Source organism: Bufo gargarizans, chromosome 2 (assembly GCF_014858855.1).
Source record: "Bufo gargarizans isolate SCDJY-AF-19 chromosome 2, ASM1485885v1, whole genome shotgun sequence".
In the NCBI taxonomy this organism is placed as follows: Eukaryota; Metazoa; Chordata; class Amphibia; order Anura; family Bufonidae; genus Bufo; species Bufo gargarizans.
The window spans coordinates 609,847,924-609,865,572 of record NC_058081.1 but is presented as its reverse complement, the minus strand read 5'-3'; positions in this window follow the sequence as shown (position 1 = coordinate 609,865,572).

Genomic DNA, 17,649 nt, shown 5'->3' with positions numbered 1-17,649 from the left:
CGGCAGGGGGCGTCATCACAGACAAGCGCAGCCGCCTGTCCACAGTCAATGTGGACAAGCTCACATTCATTAAAATGAACCAGGCATGGATCCCTCAGGACTTGTCCGTACCTTGTGCAGAATAGACATGTATACCGTCACTAAGCAGCCATTGTTATACTGCAGCGCAATTGCTCATGTTTGTATTTTGGATATTTCACACTCTTTTTGGAGTGTACCTTAATTTTACAAAATTTTATTAAAACCAAAAACCTGTGTTGGCTATCTCGTCCTCCTCCACCGCCGCTTCCATCTACTACGCTACGTCCACCGCCTCCTCAAACTCCTACTCCATATGGAACTCCACCTCATAAATCAATTTTTTTTAATTTATTTTTTTGTACGTGTTTTTATTTTATATCATTTCACTACTTTGTCATTTACATTTTCGGTTGAAATTCACCAATTTTGGTGTGTATAGTACCACTGCTATACCTAGTGGACCGGTGAAACAAAAAAAATTAAAATATCTGTTATATATTCTGGTGAAATTCACAAATTTTTGGGTGTAATATACCCCTCCTCTACCTAGTTGACAGCTTAATAAATAATCTGTTACATTCTTGGGTGGACATTATACAATTTTAGACGTGAATAAACACCTGCTATGCATAGGTGACAGGGAATAAAATTTTATAAATTATTCAGTAATTAATGCGCACCACATCCTTTCATTCAGTGCTTAAACTTTGAAAAGTTGTCACACTTTTATGCTTTAATAATTTCTCCCATATTTCAACTCTAATTATAAATTTGAAAAAATGAATCCTCCCTTGGATATGGTCTCTCTTTCTCACGCTCCCTCTCTGGCCTGGAACCCTGATTCCCCACCACCCATGATCACCATGGTAGGTGCATAAAAGAACATCGAAAGTTGATAGAGCAGATATCAAATTGGATGGTGAACATCAAAGGGGACGTGCAACATGGTGGGGCAGTAAGTGTGCACACGCCTACACGAATTGACTGACAGGGGTCAGCCCCTGCAACTTCTGGGTCTCCAAATTGGGCACATAGCCTGAGCTTGCCCTTTACGCCTTAGAGGTGCCGGTCTGCCCTGCATATTTCCCAATGTTTTGGGGTATACCCTAATTTAAAAAAAATATAAATACATTTTAAACAAAAAAGCAGTGTAGGCTACCTCCTCCACCGCGACTTCCACCTACACTGCCACATCCACCGCCTCCTCAACCTCCTACTCCATATGGACCTCGTCCTCTTAGATCAAGATTATAATTTTTTATTTTTACGTATTTTATGTTATTTTAAGTCATTTCCCTATCCACATTTGTTTGCAGAGCACTTGCCATGCTCTTAACCACATTTTGACGCCATTTGCAGCCCTCTAGCCCTTTCCATGACATTTTTACAGCCATTTTAGTGCTCAAAAGTTCGGGTCCCCATTGACTTCAATGGGGTTCGGGTTCAGGGTCAAGTTCGGGTCCCAAACTCGAACTTTTTTCCGGAGTTCGGCCGAACCCGAACATCCAGATGTTCACTCAACTCTAGTTGCGAGAGGTCAGGGATGTGGCCATGAGACTGGTGAGTGTGACATAAGTGATGACCAGACAGTAGTTGATTATGTAGCTAATTGTGGGAGCCGGGTGAAGAGGTGGCATCATCATTAGCAGGAGGTGAGGGTGACAGCAGCCCCATAAGACAGTAGCAGAGTAGCAGCATGCTGATGAGCCAGGGTGGAAGCAGTGGGAGATCTGGAGCCAATCGCTGGAGGAAGAGTGTGGCGTTATGCAGAATATGTGGGCAGAAGATGAAGACCGGTCAGGGTGCTAATGTTGGCAGGCTGGACCAGCATCAACACATGGAGCGTCAACATAAATTGGTCTGGGAAAAACGTGGTACTAATGTAGTGGAACAGCCTGACGCCTCAACCCCTACATCTCCCAGGGGTCCGGTCACGTGGTCGTCATTCCTATGAGCCCATACAGTTTAAAAACCCCGCGCTCACAGGCTAGCATCCTGTGATCAGGCGCCACACACCTCAGCCACAAGAAACAGGTAAATACTCCTTAGGACACAGACCAATTTCATAAGCAACTAATCAATTGGCTACTTATTTCTCCAGTCTAATTGTCTCTCTTTCCAATCTTCCCTTAGATACTATTAATCTTCTCATCCTTTATTCCAATCTCTAAACATTGGGGATTCTGTACTCCCTTTTACTCAGGGCATCTCTCACTACTACCTGACTAACATGCTTCATTTCTGGATGAGAATGCGTTTTAAGTGTTTATTTCTGAGTTTTTCTACACCATCTTTTGATCATGTATATTTGGTCACTAATGGGATCTATATTATAATTACACCACAGATAACTAGACTACTGAAGAAGGTCCATCTAGGACCGAAACGTCCGGTCAGCACGATTATCAAAAGTGGCTACTGTATTGATTACACAATGTAACTGGATCATGATTTATATATGATGATATCATACTAATAAATGGTATAAATTGCAAATGAAGAACCTGTGTGCCGCAATCTTCACTTCAAAGAAATTAGCTTTGTGATGAACTGATTTGTCACAAACCGCATTTCTTTGCAAGTAGCGGGCGCAATGACGGGGAACGGCGATTGTGCCTCCCCCTGTCATTAAACCCCTCAGATGCTGCATTCATCGCTGATTGCTGCATCTGAGAATAATAGTAAGGGTTTTCAGGGGTTAATCCATTAAAAAAATAAAAATTATCGATTTGAGAGTGAAGAGGCTGCCGCGGCCATCTTGATTGAAGTCACTGTGCGAAATCTTGTGTGGTGTGTGATGACATCATCACGCTGACTGGAGTGGTGACATCATATGTCACTGCGCACGAGATTTCGCCCAGGATCTTCAATTGAGATGGCCAGGGCCCGTGTATTTTTATATTTTTTTTACCACCATTTCAGGGAAAATTGATTTGTTACCAAGAAGCATGAGGAAATTTGGCTTTGCGGTGAACCATACTTTTCCTGAAATTCGGATCGAAGTCCACTTTGGATACTTCGATTCGCTCAACACTAACTGGTATATAAACAGGCACAATATATGTATATAAAGAAACCAGCAATATTTATTAGCTTTTTAAGCCTAAGACATCATTCTCAATGTGATAAGTAAATAGTGGGAGAGTTATGAAACTGGTGTAAAGTAGAACTGGCTTAGTTGCCCATAGCAACCAATCAGATTCCACCTTTCATATTCCAAAGGAGCTGTGAAAAATAAAAGATGGAACCGCTGAGCTTACACTTCACTTCTATGACTGCTGGAGGGGGGCAGTGCAGGAGCAGCACCAGCTACATTAGCAGCTTCCCTTACGTCCTAACCAGCAGCACAAGTGGGGTATTTGCCCCTGTGAAGCTGGTCAGGACAGGCGGAATTTTAATGAAAAAAATTTCTGCCTAAGTATCCTAATTAACAATTAGCTAATTAAGCCCCTACCCCATATAACCCGGCCCCAACTGGACGGGGTTGCTTTTTTATTGTCCTGTGGACTCCAGGACAGGCTAGACTCCTTACTGGAGTCTCCCAGTATTGACCATAATGTTATAAGATGGTTATCATGTTCTTTAATTCTGCCTTTTTTTCTTTTCCTAGGTATCCTACAGGGGAGCCTGTCTCCGCCTACCTTGGGTGCCTCTGGTGAAACTCCATCTTCTGGATGTCCTGCTGCTGCAGGGATCTGATGTGTTACAGGGGGGAGATGGCGCCGGTTGGCTCCCTGCCTCCCTCCACGTGTGCCGCCGAAGCAGTCGCTTCGCTCCGCCGGCATCGCGCGTGTACCGGAAGTGCGTCACACTCGTCACTTCCGGTCCGCGGCTCCGGCTTCAGCGCTGTGTTCAGCGCTTTCAGCTCAAGATAATATGCTTAAATTAGTGCCCCCGGTTGCTGGGGCACCAATAGGGGGTAAAATGAGGAGAATAGCGTATATTTATTAAAAACTTACCTTCTAACCAGGATTCCACCCCCTGGCTGGGGGAGTGATGGTAAGCTCCTCCCCCTTGTGCTATTTAAGGCACCTGTGTGAGGCAGGTCAATGTTGCTCTCAGTTTTCTGAGCTCAACTGACTTCTGCTGTTGGTTACTCCTGCGCCCAGGAAGTTTTCCTTGAAGTTACCTTTTGCTTGCTTCTAAGATGGCATCGCCACCTCACGGTAAGGTACTGCTTCCCCTTTTTTTGTACCATTTTGGGTCCAAGTTCTTATTCTGTGCTCTGTGTCCTAGGCAAATCTACCCAGAAGCAGAAACATCTCGCCTGCTCCACCTGCAGCACCCCATTGCCGGATTCATACGAATTCCATCGATGTCCAGGCTGCCGTCCCAGAACCAACGATGGTGGATATGTTTTCATGGATGAAACACTTCATGGATACGTCTATCGCCGAAATTAAGGGAGCAGTCTCCAACAAGAGGCCCAGACAGGCTTCTCCTGGTCCTGTTCCCATGTCTGAAGACGTCGTCTCCATTGAAGACAATTCTTCCTCTGAGGAAGAGAGTTCGGCCTTCCTCTTTCCGGCCGAAAAGACTCAAAGACTATTGCGCTCCATCAGGTCAAGGGACCATGATGTTGAGCAAGGGGAAGCTCCACAGTCCACCTCTAGGGGGCCAAGGGCCTTTAAAGTGGACGAGTCTTTAATGAAGTTAATGGCAACCGAGTGGAAACACCCGGAGAAGGGGCCAGTGTTAACAAAAAGGTTTAAACTAATGTTCCCTCTACAGGATGCGGACTCCTTAGTTTGGGTTCCACCTCCAAAGGTGGATATGGCCATATCAAAGCTCTCCAAGAGAACCCTAGTGCCTTCAGACGACGGCAGCAACCTAAAGGACCCCTTAGATAGACGAGCTGAGTGCACGCTTAGACGCAACTACTCGGCTGCCTCCGCTTCAGCCTCGGTTGCTATAGCGTGCTCTGAGGTATCGGAGTTCATCCGTGCTCGCACACTCAGAATCCAATCAGACTTGGATTCTGGGGTTGCCCGGGACGACATCTTGGACCAATTCAAGACCCTCTTACTGGGGATCGATTTCTTAACAGACTCCTCCCAGCAACAGTTAAAATTAGCGGCCAAGTCGATGGCGCTCTCCTCAGCCAGTAGACGCCCACTCTGGTTAAAACCATGGGCGGCGGACAACACGTCCAAATTTAACCTTTGCTCCCTTCCCTACGAACCTGGTAGATTGTTCGGTTCCGAGTTAGATGCTCTCATGGAGAACCTAGCGGACAAGAAGGGTAAATCCCTCCCCCAGCAGTCCTTTCGGGGTCGAGGAAGGGGTAGAGGAGGAGGAAGATTTCAGGGGGGAGACAGAACCCAGAGGCGTTCTGAAAATAATAAGAGAGGTAGGGGTCGCGGGAACCGCAAGCCTGATCTATGACTCTCCACAGGCCGTCAACCCCCCTCCCCTCCCCCCTGTTGTCCCAGAGGAAGGTACAGTTTTCAGTCCCCCAGTCGGTGGACGTTTGAGTCTATTCAAAGATTTTTGGGTGCAAAAAATTCCAGACCCTTGGGTGCTACAGGTGATAGCGTCAGGGTACACAATAGATTTTATTTCCCTTCCTCGGGACAAATTCGTCCTAACAAGGACCTTAGCACCCGACAAACACTTAATCCTGGAAGACTCGGTCCTCCAGTATATACGGAAAGGAGCATTAGAGGAGGTTCCTCCTCGCGAACGGCGGCAGGGGGTTTATTCCCCCATCTTTTTGGTGCCAAAACCGTCAGGAGACTGGCGGATGATCATCGATTTACGTTATTTAAATCGCTCCATCAAGAAGAAGCGTTTCCGGATGGAGACCATTCGCTCTGTCTTAAACATCCTGAACCCAGGAGATATGATGGTAACCATAGACCTGAAGGATGCTTACCTTCATGTTCCCATCTGCCCAGCACACAGGAAATATCTCAGTGTTGCTGTGGCCTTGCAAGGGGTAGTGAAGCACTACCAGTTTGCTGTATTGCCCTTCGGCATATCCTCAGCTCCGCACACCTTCACAAAGGTAGTGGCTCCTGTGGTCGCCCATTTAAGGCTCCTTGGGCTAGAAGTCGTACCGTACCTGGACGATTGGCTTTTAAAAGCCGCAAACGCAGACGTCCTGCAGAGTCAGCTTCAACAAGCTCTCCAGATTCTCCAGGGTCTGGGGTGGTTGATAAATTGGGACAAGTCACACTTAGTCCCGTGAACCACGAGAACGTTCTTGGGCTTTGTGATCAATTCACAACTGATGACCCTATACCTGTCCCCTCAAAGGAGGGACAAAGTAATAAAAGCCGCACAGTCTCTTATACCACCCAGACGAGTCTCCATAAGGGTTCTTATGAGGATGTTAGGCCACATGTCAGCATCTGCAGAGGCAGTTCCGTGGGCCTTATGGCACTTACGCCCTCTTCAGGAGGAGGTCTTAGCAGCTTGGACTCGCAAGCCCAAAGACCTAGACAGGTTGCACTCCCTGTCGGTAGAAGTCCGTTCCTCGCTCAAGTGGTGGAGGAACCTAAAGGATGGGAGGTCTCTGATCCAACCTCGTTGGATCACCTTGACCACGGACGCTTCTCTGCTGGGCTGGGGGGCCCATCTGGAGGACAATCCAGTACAGGGTACTTGGAATCCCCAGGAGAAAATACTCTCATCCAACTGGAGAGAGCTGAGAGCGGTCAAACTAGCCCTCCTTCATTTTGCTCCTCTCATCCGCGGTCAGGCGGTGAGAGTCCGAACAGACAACACTTCTGTGGTCGCCTACCTAAACAGACAGGGAGGGACGAAGTCCCTAACCCTCCTGAGGGAGGCGGGTTCTATTCTTTCTTGGGCAGAGATCAATCTATCCCACCTAATGGCAGTCCATATCAGAGGGGATCTCAATGTACTGGCAGATCGCCTGAGTCGGGGTCTACCAGTTCCAGGGGAGTGGTCCCTGAACGAGAACATCTTCTCTATGATTGTCCAGCGGTGGGGCACGCCGGAAATCGACCTGATGGCTACCCGATTGAACGCCAAGGTGAGCAGGTTCTGTTCCCTTTACAGGGAGGACAACCCGGTAGCGATAGACGCTCTGTCCATAACATGGAGGTTCAGGCTGGCATACATCTTCCCTCCAATTTCCATGATACCGAGGGTATTGATGAAGATCAAGCAAGACCAGACCTCGGTGGTTGCCATCATGCCATTCTGGCCAAAGAGGTCTTGGTTCACCCAGCTCATGAAGATGAGTCAGGGCAATTATTGGAGACTTCCCCTAATACAGGACCTTGTGTATCAGGACACAGGTCCCTGTCTAGATCTGAGGAGACTCAATCTGACAGCCTGGAGATTGACAGGTCCCTTCTAGAAGCTAGAGGGTTATCTGTGGAGGTCCTGAGAACAATCTCTCACTCAAGAGCGGAATCTACAAGCAAGAAGTATTCCAGAATCTACAGAATATTCCTGCAATGGTGCAATAACAGAGAGGTAGTTGCCTCAGACCCTCCTCTCTCCGCTATTCTACAATTCCTACAGGATGGTCTAGACAAGGGTCTAAGCCCATCTACTCTCAGAGCTCACGTCTCTGCCTTATCGGCATGCCTTGGCAGACCGATTTCTCAGGACCCCCTAATCAAGAGGTTCCTGAAGGGAGCCGAAAGACTTAAACCCAGAGTCCTGAGACCAATCCCACAGTGGGACTTATCGGTGGTTCTAAAAGGGTTATGTGTCCCCCCTTTTGAGCCTTTGAATGAAGTGGACTTGAGGTTCCTATCCCTAAAGATCACATTCCTACTGGCTATCACATCAGCTAAGAGAGTTGGGGAACTTCAGGCTCTGGGGGCTTCTGAGCCCTATTTAAAAATCCTTCAGGACAAGGTCCTGTTAAGGTTTTTACCAACCTTTTTACCAAAGGTTCCCACTTTTTCTAATATTAATCAGACAATATGTCTGCCCACCTTTTCACCGGCTGCAACTTCTCCCGAGGAGGAAAGGCTCCGTACATTGGACATTTCAAGAGGTCTTAGAATATATTTGGACAGAACAGGCGAATTTAGAAGATCAGAAAACCTCCTTCTGACCTATGCAGGGAAAAACAGGGGCCTGAAGGCCTCAAAACCCACTCTGAGTAGGTGGATTAAAGAGGCAATCCGTCTGGCCTTTCTGTCCCAAGATTTGACGCCTCCTTCCTTCGTCTCCGCCCATTCTACCAGGGCTGTATCCACCTCTTATGCGGAGAAGAAACTGATTCCCCTGGATCAGATTTGCGCAGCCGCCTCTTGGAGTTCTCTGAACACCTTCATTTCGCATTACCGTCTAGAGTCTAGACAGACGGAGGGAATGGCCTTTGGACAATCCGTTTTAAGTGCCGCCCTCTCCTGAGAGGGGAGTAGGGAGCCCTCCCAATTTGGGTGAGGTTCTTGCTACTTCCCCACTTGTGCTGCTGGTTAGGACGTAAGGGAAGCGTCAATTTTGACGTAAATTTGTTTTCCCTTAGTCCTAACAGCAGCACACAAATTTCCCTCCCCTTGTATGATTTTTGTCATTTACTTGTTATAAAGCAACCCCGTCCAGTTGGGGCCGGGTTATATGGGGTAGGGGCTTAATTAGCTAATTGTTAATTAGGATACTTAGGCAGAAATTTTTTTCATAAAAATTCCGCCTGTCCTGACCAGCTTCACAGGGGCAAATACCCCACTTGTGCTGCTGTTAGGACTAAGGGAAAACAAATTTACGTCAAAATTGACGCAACTTAATTCTTGAGTCGCTGATAAGCAGTTTTCATCACCTGCCTACTCAAGAAACCACCCAGCAGCAGCAGGACATGCAGCAGGACATGAACCAGCAGGTGGTGGGATACTTGGACTGCACCCTGTCACTCCAGATCCAAGATCCCCTGGACTACTGGGCAGCCAAACTTGAATTATGGCTGCAAGTGGCCATGTTTGTCCTGGACAAGCTTTCTTGCCTGTCCAGTAGTGTGGCATCAGAGCAAGATGAATCAGGAGTGGATCAACCAGGATTTCCAGTAACTGGTGCCTGATGCATCAGACTAGATTATTCTGGCAGTAATGATCTGTCTGTAGTGTGCTGCCACATCGGAACATTGTGTCAAATGGCCCGTTACTTCTGACCACATCCTGCTGCCACCCACCTGATGCTACACACCTGCTGCCTCTACTGCAATCTGCTCCTACCTCACCAGTATGTTATAAGGTTACAAGTGTCCCCATTTGGCTGTGTTGACATCACGTTTATTTTTCCATTCTGGTTCGTCAGACGAACAGAAAACTAAAAACAAAACAAAAAACGGGTCCTGTCATTTGAGCATCCATAAGGTCTCTATCACACAGTCAAATTTTGCATTGGGATGATCATGATTTGGAAGCCAAAATCAGGAGTGGGTCCAAAACTGGAGAAGTACTGATGCAAAAACTGACCAAATACTGACCGTATGATAGAGGCCATTAAGACGAAGCATGCAGGACTTCATTTTCATCTGAATAAAACCGATGTTAGATGCAAATGGCCAAAATGCGTGCAAATTGAGCATGAGTCCTCTATCACACGGTCAGTACTTTGCAACAGGATTTGAACATGATTTGGAAGCCAAAAGCAGGAGCGGGTCCAAAACACAGGACAGATGCACATATTTCCATCACATTTTATCTCTGTCCCACGCCTGTTTTTGCCAAATAATGATCAAATGCTGACCAAATACTGACCGTGTTAAGGAGGATTCTCAAAATAGAGGAACCGCTTTTTTTGGGCTCTTCTGATGGATCAGCACAAGGGAAAAATAAACAGTGACCTCAACACAACCTTACTGTTGACACGCTCCCCACTATGTCACTACTTGAACCTTGGGCCACTGTATAGTTCAGTCCACACTGATAAATTGGACCTGGAGCTAACATTGAGCTGTAAGGATGAGTTCTCACTTCAGTTATTTGGTCAGTTATTTCCATCAGTTTTTGTAAGCCAAATTCAGGAGCCAAGTGTACTCTTGGATTACGTATCATGAATAGATCTACACCTGTTCTTTGGGTTTGACCCACACCTGCTTTTGGCTGACAATAAATGATGAGCATAACTTGCCAAATAACCGAAGTGAGAACTCAGGCTAAGGGTCCGTTCACACATCCGTTGTTTCTTTCCTGATCTGTTCCGTTTTTTGCGGAACAGATCTGGACCAGATCTGGACCCATTCATTTTCTTCATTGTGCTGTCCGATTTTTTTCAGGGCCCATTGAAAATGAATGGGTCCAGATCTGGTCCAGATCTGTTCCGCAAAAAACGGAACAGATCAGGAAAGAAACAACGGACGTGTGAATGGACCCTAATAGTGATGCACAGTCATTCTACAGGTAACAGAAGAGATTCAAAAGCATGTGTTTGCACTACTACAGAATGGATTAAAAGAACCTTTCTTTTCCTCCACTACTTTATTGGCGCTGCCTGCATGTCTTTTTTTTTGTTCCACTAAAGAGTTTGGACACAGCTCCTGCAGAGATGCACAAGTTTTTTTTTTTTGGCTTTACTGAAGGTTGCTGTAGGCTTTTTTATGGTTTTAACAGAAGGGATTAGCTAGGACTGTTGGCCTGCACGATGATGTGCATGTCTATATATGTGACCTGTCTGTCATTCTGACGCACAGTAACTGTAACTGACACCATAAAGAATTAGCTATGCATGTCAGTGCAATGCACACTGATATACACCGAGATACATTCTCCTGCAAGTTTTACTGCAGGCCAGGACAGACCTGATTTAACGTGCTTTGTGACAAATTAATTCCTAATAAACCATATTTCTTGGAGAAATTCGGCAAAGCAACCAAATCAAATTTTTGAGTACTTCGCTCATCTCTAATGGCTGTAAATACACTAGTAATATGTGTTAACTTATAAGCATATAATATACATACTTTTCTATGTGGTAATGCAATACTTTGGTGGTAAGTTGTCTGCCATGCATGTAGAAATCCTAAGTTCAAGTCCCATGAGAGATTTTTTTAAAATTAATTAATCCATAATAAAAGGCTATAATACAATAAATAGTATATCACCCGTGGGTGATGTGGGACATAAGCGCTGGTGGACACAGTAAACCAGCTAATCCTATAAGTGTGTAAAAGAGAGTTAATATTAATCAGGAAAAGAATGGGGGATTGTAACTTGTAGGGTCGGTTTGGACTGAGAAGAGTTTTGTTTTATTATGTAAGAAACCCGGTGTATGATCAGGTCATAAAAAACCAGATGGTAAAAAGGTGAGTATATGCAGCTGAATAAATTGGACGTCAAATTGTGAAGGCAAGAGATGAAAGCGTTAATAGTGGTGCGGTCTGTACCTTTCTTTTCATCCAAAGTGGTCACTTGATTGAAGGTCCGGTGCACCGCTCACTATTCTGTGTGCTTCTTGTGTTGATCCTGTCTCTTTAAATCGCGGCGTCCTCCTCGCTCACCTACCAGCGACAGCGCGGCGCGAGGGAGCTTGTATGTCTGTTGTCCTGGAAACCGCTTTCGGTGACGTCACCGCTGGGAGTACGAGGGCCTCCGTAGGACAAAATACTACCTACGCGTTTCGGGGCCAATCGGGCTCCTTCGTCAGGGTTAGTTAACTTGTTGTACATCGGAGGTTTAAATAGCTCCTCCGGTTCCCATGGCAACGTATGTACACAACCCTGAAGGTAACGGAGGTGCCAGTATATTGTAATGGAATGAGCGCTGTGGATGCAGTTTTTTGTGAATAATTCATTGATTCGTTTTTCGATAATGCAGCACATAGGAGTCACTTATACTAGACACTAGGAAATTCTGTATCTTTAGTTACATGAATGTTCTGGGAACACCACAGGTACAGTTTTTTTTATTATTTTTATTTTTATTTGCTACTGAAATGCAAACAGTTAGATTTCTTGGTTCAGTCCATTTGGAGCCAGACTGTTGCACTTAAATATCCATTTGCTCTCAGTTCTGGACATGGTTTTGATGATTATAATACAATAAATAATCTATATTCATATTATAATAATAATAATAATAATAATAATAATGATAAAAGGCCTTACTATATTGAGATATTTTTTTCTTAGAAAACCTATTATTGGTTTTAGAGATAAGTGAAGTCGTGAAAAATTAGATTCGGTTGCTTCACTGAATTTCACAAAGAAATTAGCTTTGTTGTAGAAGTGGAGATCCGAGCACTACGTTTGCTGGTGCCAGCAAGGACTTGGTAGTCGTAATCAGAGAAGTGAAGGTTGCGGCACACAGGTTCTTCATTTGCAATTTATACCATTTTATTAGTGTGATATCATCATATATAAATCATGATCCAGTTACATTGTGTAATCAATACAGTAGTCACTTTTGATAATCGTGCTGACCGGACGTTTCGATCCTAGATGGACCTTCTTCAGCGGTCTAGTTATCTGTGGTGTAATGATAATATAGATCCCATTAGTCAAAAAATGGTGTCGAAAAACACCAATACGCCGACTGGAGTGGTGACATCATATATCACTGCGCATGAGATTTCACCCAGGATCTTCAATTAAGATGGCCACGGCGGCCTCTTCATGTGTATTTTTTCTTATCTTACCACCATTTCAGGGAAAATTGATTTGTTACCAAGAAGCTTCGCGGTGAACCATATTTTTCCTGAAATTCGGATCGAAGTCTACTTCGGATACTTCAATTCGCTCAACACTAACTGGTATATACACAGGCACAATATATGATTATAAAGAAACCAGCAATATTTATTAGCTTTTTAAGCCTAAGACATCATTCTCAATGTTGTAAGTATATAGGGAAAGATTTGTGAAACTGGTGTAAAGTAGTACTGGCTGCTGTGGGCAACTAAACCAATCAGATTCCATCTTTCATTTTCCAAAGGAGCTGTGAAAAATAAAGTGTGTCCAAGGACGGGAAGGAATGGGTAATGGAAGAAGAGGACCTGATGGCCGTGAATGAGGGACTTTGGCACGAGCGCAGGTCTCGCAGGCTGCCACAAAACCCTCAACCGACTTACGAAGCGCTGGCCACCAGAATCTCCGAGCGATGAGATCCACTGAGGCTCTACCCCCCGGGTGCCCAGCAAGGACAGTATCGTGGTGCTCCTTAAAAACCTTGTGTCTTAAAGCGAGAGGCACAAACAACCTCCCAGGAGGACAAAGATCAGGAGCCTCTGCCTGGGCTGCCTGAACCTCTGCCTCCAATTCAGGATAAAGAGCAGAGACCACCACATCTTCAGCCAAAATGGGACCCGGGTCTTCAAAATTCCCACCTCCCGGAAAACAACGTGACAGGGCATCCGCCTTCACATTCTTAACCCCAGGGCGGAACGTGACAACAAAATTAAACCTTGAAAAGAACAAAGACCATCTGGCCTGTCTCGGGTTCAGACGCTTGGCTGACTCCAAGTAGGCCAGATTCTTATGGTCGGTAAGCACGGTAATAGGGTGTCTGGCGCCCTCTAGCCAATGGCGCCATTCCACAAAAGCTAACTTGATGGCCAACAACTCCCTATCTCCCACATCGTAATTTCTCTCTGCGGAGGAGAGTTTCTTCGAGAAAAAAGGCACACGGTCGCCATTTGGCAGGAGAGGGACACTGAGACAAGACCGCACCCACACCCACCTCAGAAGCGTCCACCTCAACTATGAAGGGCAGAGAGATATCAGGTTGTACCAAGATGGGAGCGGAAGCAAAACTCTCCTTGATACTAGAAAAGGCCTTACGCGCCTCTACCGACCAGGAGGAAAAATCTACCCCCTTTCTAGTCATATCCGTGAGTGGTTTAACAACACAGGAATAATTCAAAATAAACTTCCTGTAATAATTGCCAAAACCCAAAAAAGCATCAGCGCCTTCTGATTCTCAGGAAGCTCCCACTCAAGCACAGCGCGGACCTTCTCGGGGTCCATGTGAAAACCAGAAGCGGAGAGAAGAAACCCCAGAAATTGAATTTCTGGAACTGCAAACACACATTTTTCCAGTTTAGCGTACAATTTATTCTCCTGCAGGATGAGCAAGACCTGACGTAGGTGGTCCTTATGAGTTTTGAAATCAGGAGAAAAAAATCCAAATGTCATCTAGATACACTAGTACAAATTTCCCCATTAAATTATAAAAAATGCTGTTAACAAAATGCTGAAAGACGGCTGGAGCATTCATCAAACCAAAAGGCATAACCAAATTCTCAAAATGGCCCTCAGGGGTATTGAAGGCCGTCTTCCATTCGTCTCCTTCTCTGACCCTGACCAGGTTGTATGCCCCTCTTAGATCCAACTTGGAAAAAACTTTAGCCCCAACAACCTGGTTAAACAGGTCCGGGATCAGAGGAAGCGGATAAGGGTCACGAATTGTGATACTGTTCAGCTCCCTGAAATCCAGACATGGTCTTAAAGAACAATCTTTTTTCTTAACAAAGAAAAAACCAGCGGCAACAGGTGACTTCGAGGGTCGTATGTGTCCCTCTCTCAGGCTCTCAGAGATATAAGCACGCATAGCGACCCTTTCAGGTTGGGAGAGATTGTATAAACGAGATTTAGGCAGCTTGGCGCCTGGGATGAGATTAATAGGGCAATCGTACTCCCTGTGAGGGGGCAGTTCCTGAACACCACTCTCAGAAAACACATCCGAAAATTCTGAGAGAAAAGATGGTACAGTCTTAGTAGAAACCTCTAAAACAGATGTCGTGAGACAATTCTCTCTGCAAAAGTCACTCCAACCATTTATTTTCCTCGCTTGCCAATCAATGGTGGGGTTATGTTTAGTGAGCCAGGGTAGCCCCAACACTAGAGGAGTAGGCAACCCGCTTAGGACGAAACATGACACATCCTCAACATGAGTATCACTCACAATCAAACAGATATTGTGAACTATGCCCTTTAACGATTTCTGAGAAAGTAGAGCGGAATCAATAGCAAAAACAGGTATATCCTTTCCCAAAGTGCCTACCTGGAAACCATGTGTTATAGCAAATTGATTATCAATGAGATTGACAGCTGCTCCACTATCTACAAAAATCTCACAAAAAAGGTTCTTGCTCTCTAGCGCCACCCTGGCAGGTAGGACAAAACAGGAACTACAAGCAAACGGAAAATCTTCAATTTCCGCATCAACCTTGCCAGTAGTAACAGATGGAACGTTTTTAGAGGATTTTTTTCTTTTTGTTTCTTTATTGCTCTCAAAAAACTGCCTGAATCTTCTAGAGGGACAAACATTTGCCAAATGATTTATACCTCCACAACAGAAACAAACCCTCCTCTGAGAGCTAAATCTTCTATTGTCAGAGGCAAGCAAACCCAGCTGCATGGGCTCCTGCTCAGAGGGGATTGAGAGAGACTGAGACCCCTGAGCACTGAATGAGACCTCCGCACTGTCCTTGGACTGAGTATGACAGGAAGGAGTGATCTCTCCTCTCTCTCTAAGACGCCTGTCAATACGAACGTCCCGAGACATGGCAGAGTCCAAGGTAGGTCTCTCATGAAAGGCAAATGCATCTTTCAATCCCTCTGAAATACCATGGCAAAATTGACTTCGGAGTGCAGCATCATTCCAACCAGTATCAGCTGCCCATCGCCGAAATTCTGAACAGTATATCTCTGCGGACTGTTTACCCTGGCATAAAAGACATAGTCTAGACTCAGCCAGAGCAATACGATCCGGATCATCATATATCTGACCCAGGGCTAAGAAAAATTCATCCACTGAACGGAGGGGCCGTGCCCCCACCGGCAGCGAAAAGGCCCAAGACTGAGCGTTATCCCTGAGCAGCGAGATGATGATCCCGACCCTCCGCTCCTCATCACCAGAGGAATGGGGAAGTAGGCGAAAATGGAGTTTGCAAGCCTCTCTAAAACGAACAAAATTCTCACTACCCCCGGAGAACGTATCCGGAAGCGAGATCTTAGGCTCAGAACAAACTCCATGAACGCAAGCTGAACCGGTTACCTGAAACTGAGATACAGTTTTACGGAGATCTGCTACCTCCAATGAAAGACCCTGCATGTGTTCAGTTAAAAGTGAAACCGGATCCATGCTTGAGACGGTTATGGCAGTTTATAATGTCACGGATGGTGTAACAGAAAACAAGAAGTTACAAATAAGGATCCGACTGGCTTGATCCGAAACTAAGGAACAAAAGGGAGACCCCTATTAAAGCCCTGAAACTCTCCCTGTCTTCTCAGCCCATGCAAAGATCTCTATGATAGAAAATTGCATGCCCTCGTGCCTCTACTGTATGACACCTGAACTCCCTATAATAGTGAGGGGACACGACCACCGGCTCCCTACACTCAATACGGAGGGAGTCAGGGTCACCTAGGATCAAGCAAACAGGAAAACACAAATCAATGAACAGACTCATCTGTAGAAGCATCCAGCATGTACACACTCCAGGAAGTTGTATAAACCGCAAAGTGATGCAGTATGGGAGGGGATTTAAAGGGATGCAATCAGTGCAACTAGATGAGAGCTGAGAGAGGGAAACGAGATGACAAAACTAAAGCAAAACAAAAGAACCTCAAGCAGGAGGTTCTGAAGAACGTCTGTCAGAGCTTTTCAGATGTCTGGCGGTGACACATGTTCACGTACGCGGATCTTTAATTCGCGTGTTGCCCACATATATCTTAGGGCATGGACATGACGCATAGTATATCACCCTCGAACTAGAACATGTAAGAGAGTGGTGAATCTTAAAGGACCTAGTTCCAGAGGAATCCACAAAGTCAAAGGATCATTCCATGTTGGGACATGCGGCACATCTGCCACATGGTCTAAAACCAGTTTTTGGTCTGCCTTGTCTGACACAAAGTTGGGGAGATGCTGGTTGTAAATAACTTCTGACTAAGTTATCTCGTAAAGTGTTAGCCCTGCGTGCTTTAACTAAAGGTCGCATAGACAGGGGTTTTTCTAAAATAGGATCTGTCAATAAAAAAGGCCAATGTAAGGCCAGGCAGTTCCTCATTTCATCCCAACGTGAGTGGTATGTACTTATGAATCTAATTTTTTTGTCAGGTACCTTGTCTCTTTTAATTTGCAGCAATTTTGTTTGTTGTTGTGTCTTTGCTCGCCAGTACGCCTTTTTAATGGAGCGATGGGTGTAGCCTCTCCTAAGGAAACAGTCTTTTAGTTCACTGGCTTGTTTTTCAAAAGTCGCATCATCGGAACAAATCCGACGAATGCGCAAAAATTGGCCAAATGTCCAACAGGAATGGCACAAATAGTGTTTCTGGGGTGCAAGGAAGTTGCATGCAGATAAGCATTGACGGCAGTCTCTTTACGGAAGACATCAGTCCTGAGATGGCCGCCAGCATCCCTAAACACGGATACATCTAAGAAATCGACTTTCTGCTTGTGATACGTATAGGTGAGTTTGATGTTTCTAGAGTTATTATTGAGTAAATTGAAAAAATCATAAAGTTGGCCCTCAGTTCCTTGCCAGATCAAGAAAACGTCATCAATGTACCTTGCCCATAGGATGGCGCGGTCCATGATGACATGTCTGTCTGACAGGAAAAGGTCCCTCTCCGACAGCCCCAGGAACAGATTCGCGTAAGAGGGCGCACATGCTGCCCCCATAGCGGTCCCCTGGAGCTGCAGGAAGAAGGACCCATTGAAGGAGAAAAAATTCCTCGTAAGTACAAACTTTAAAATTGCA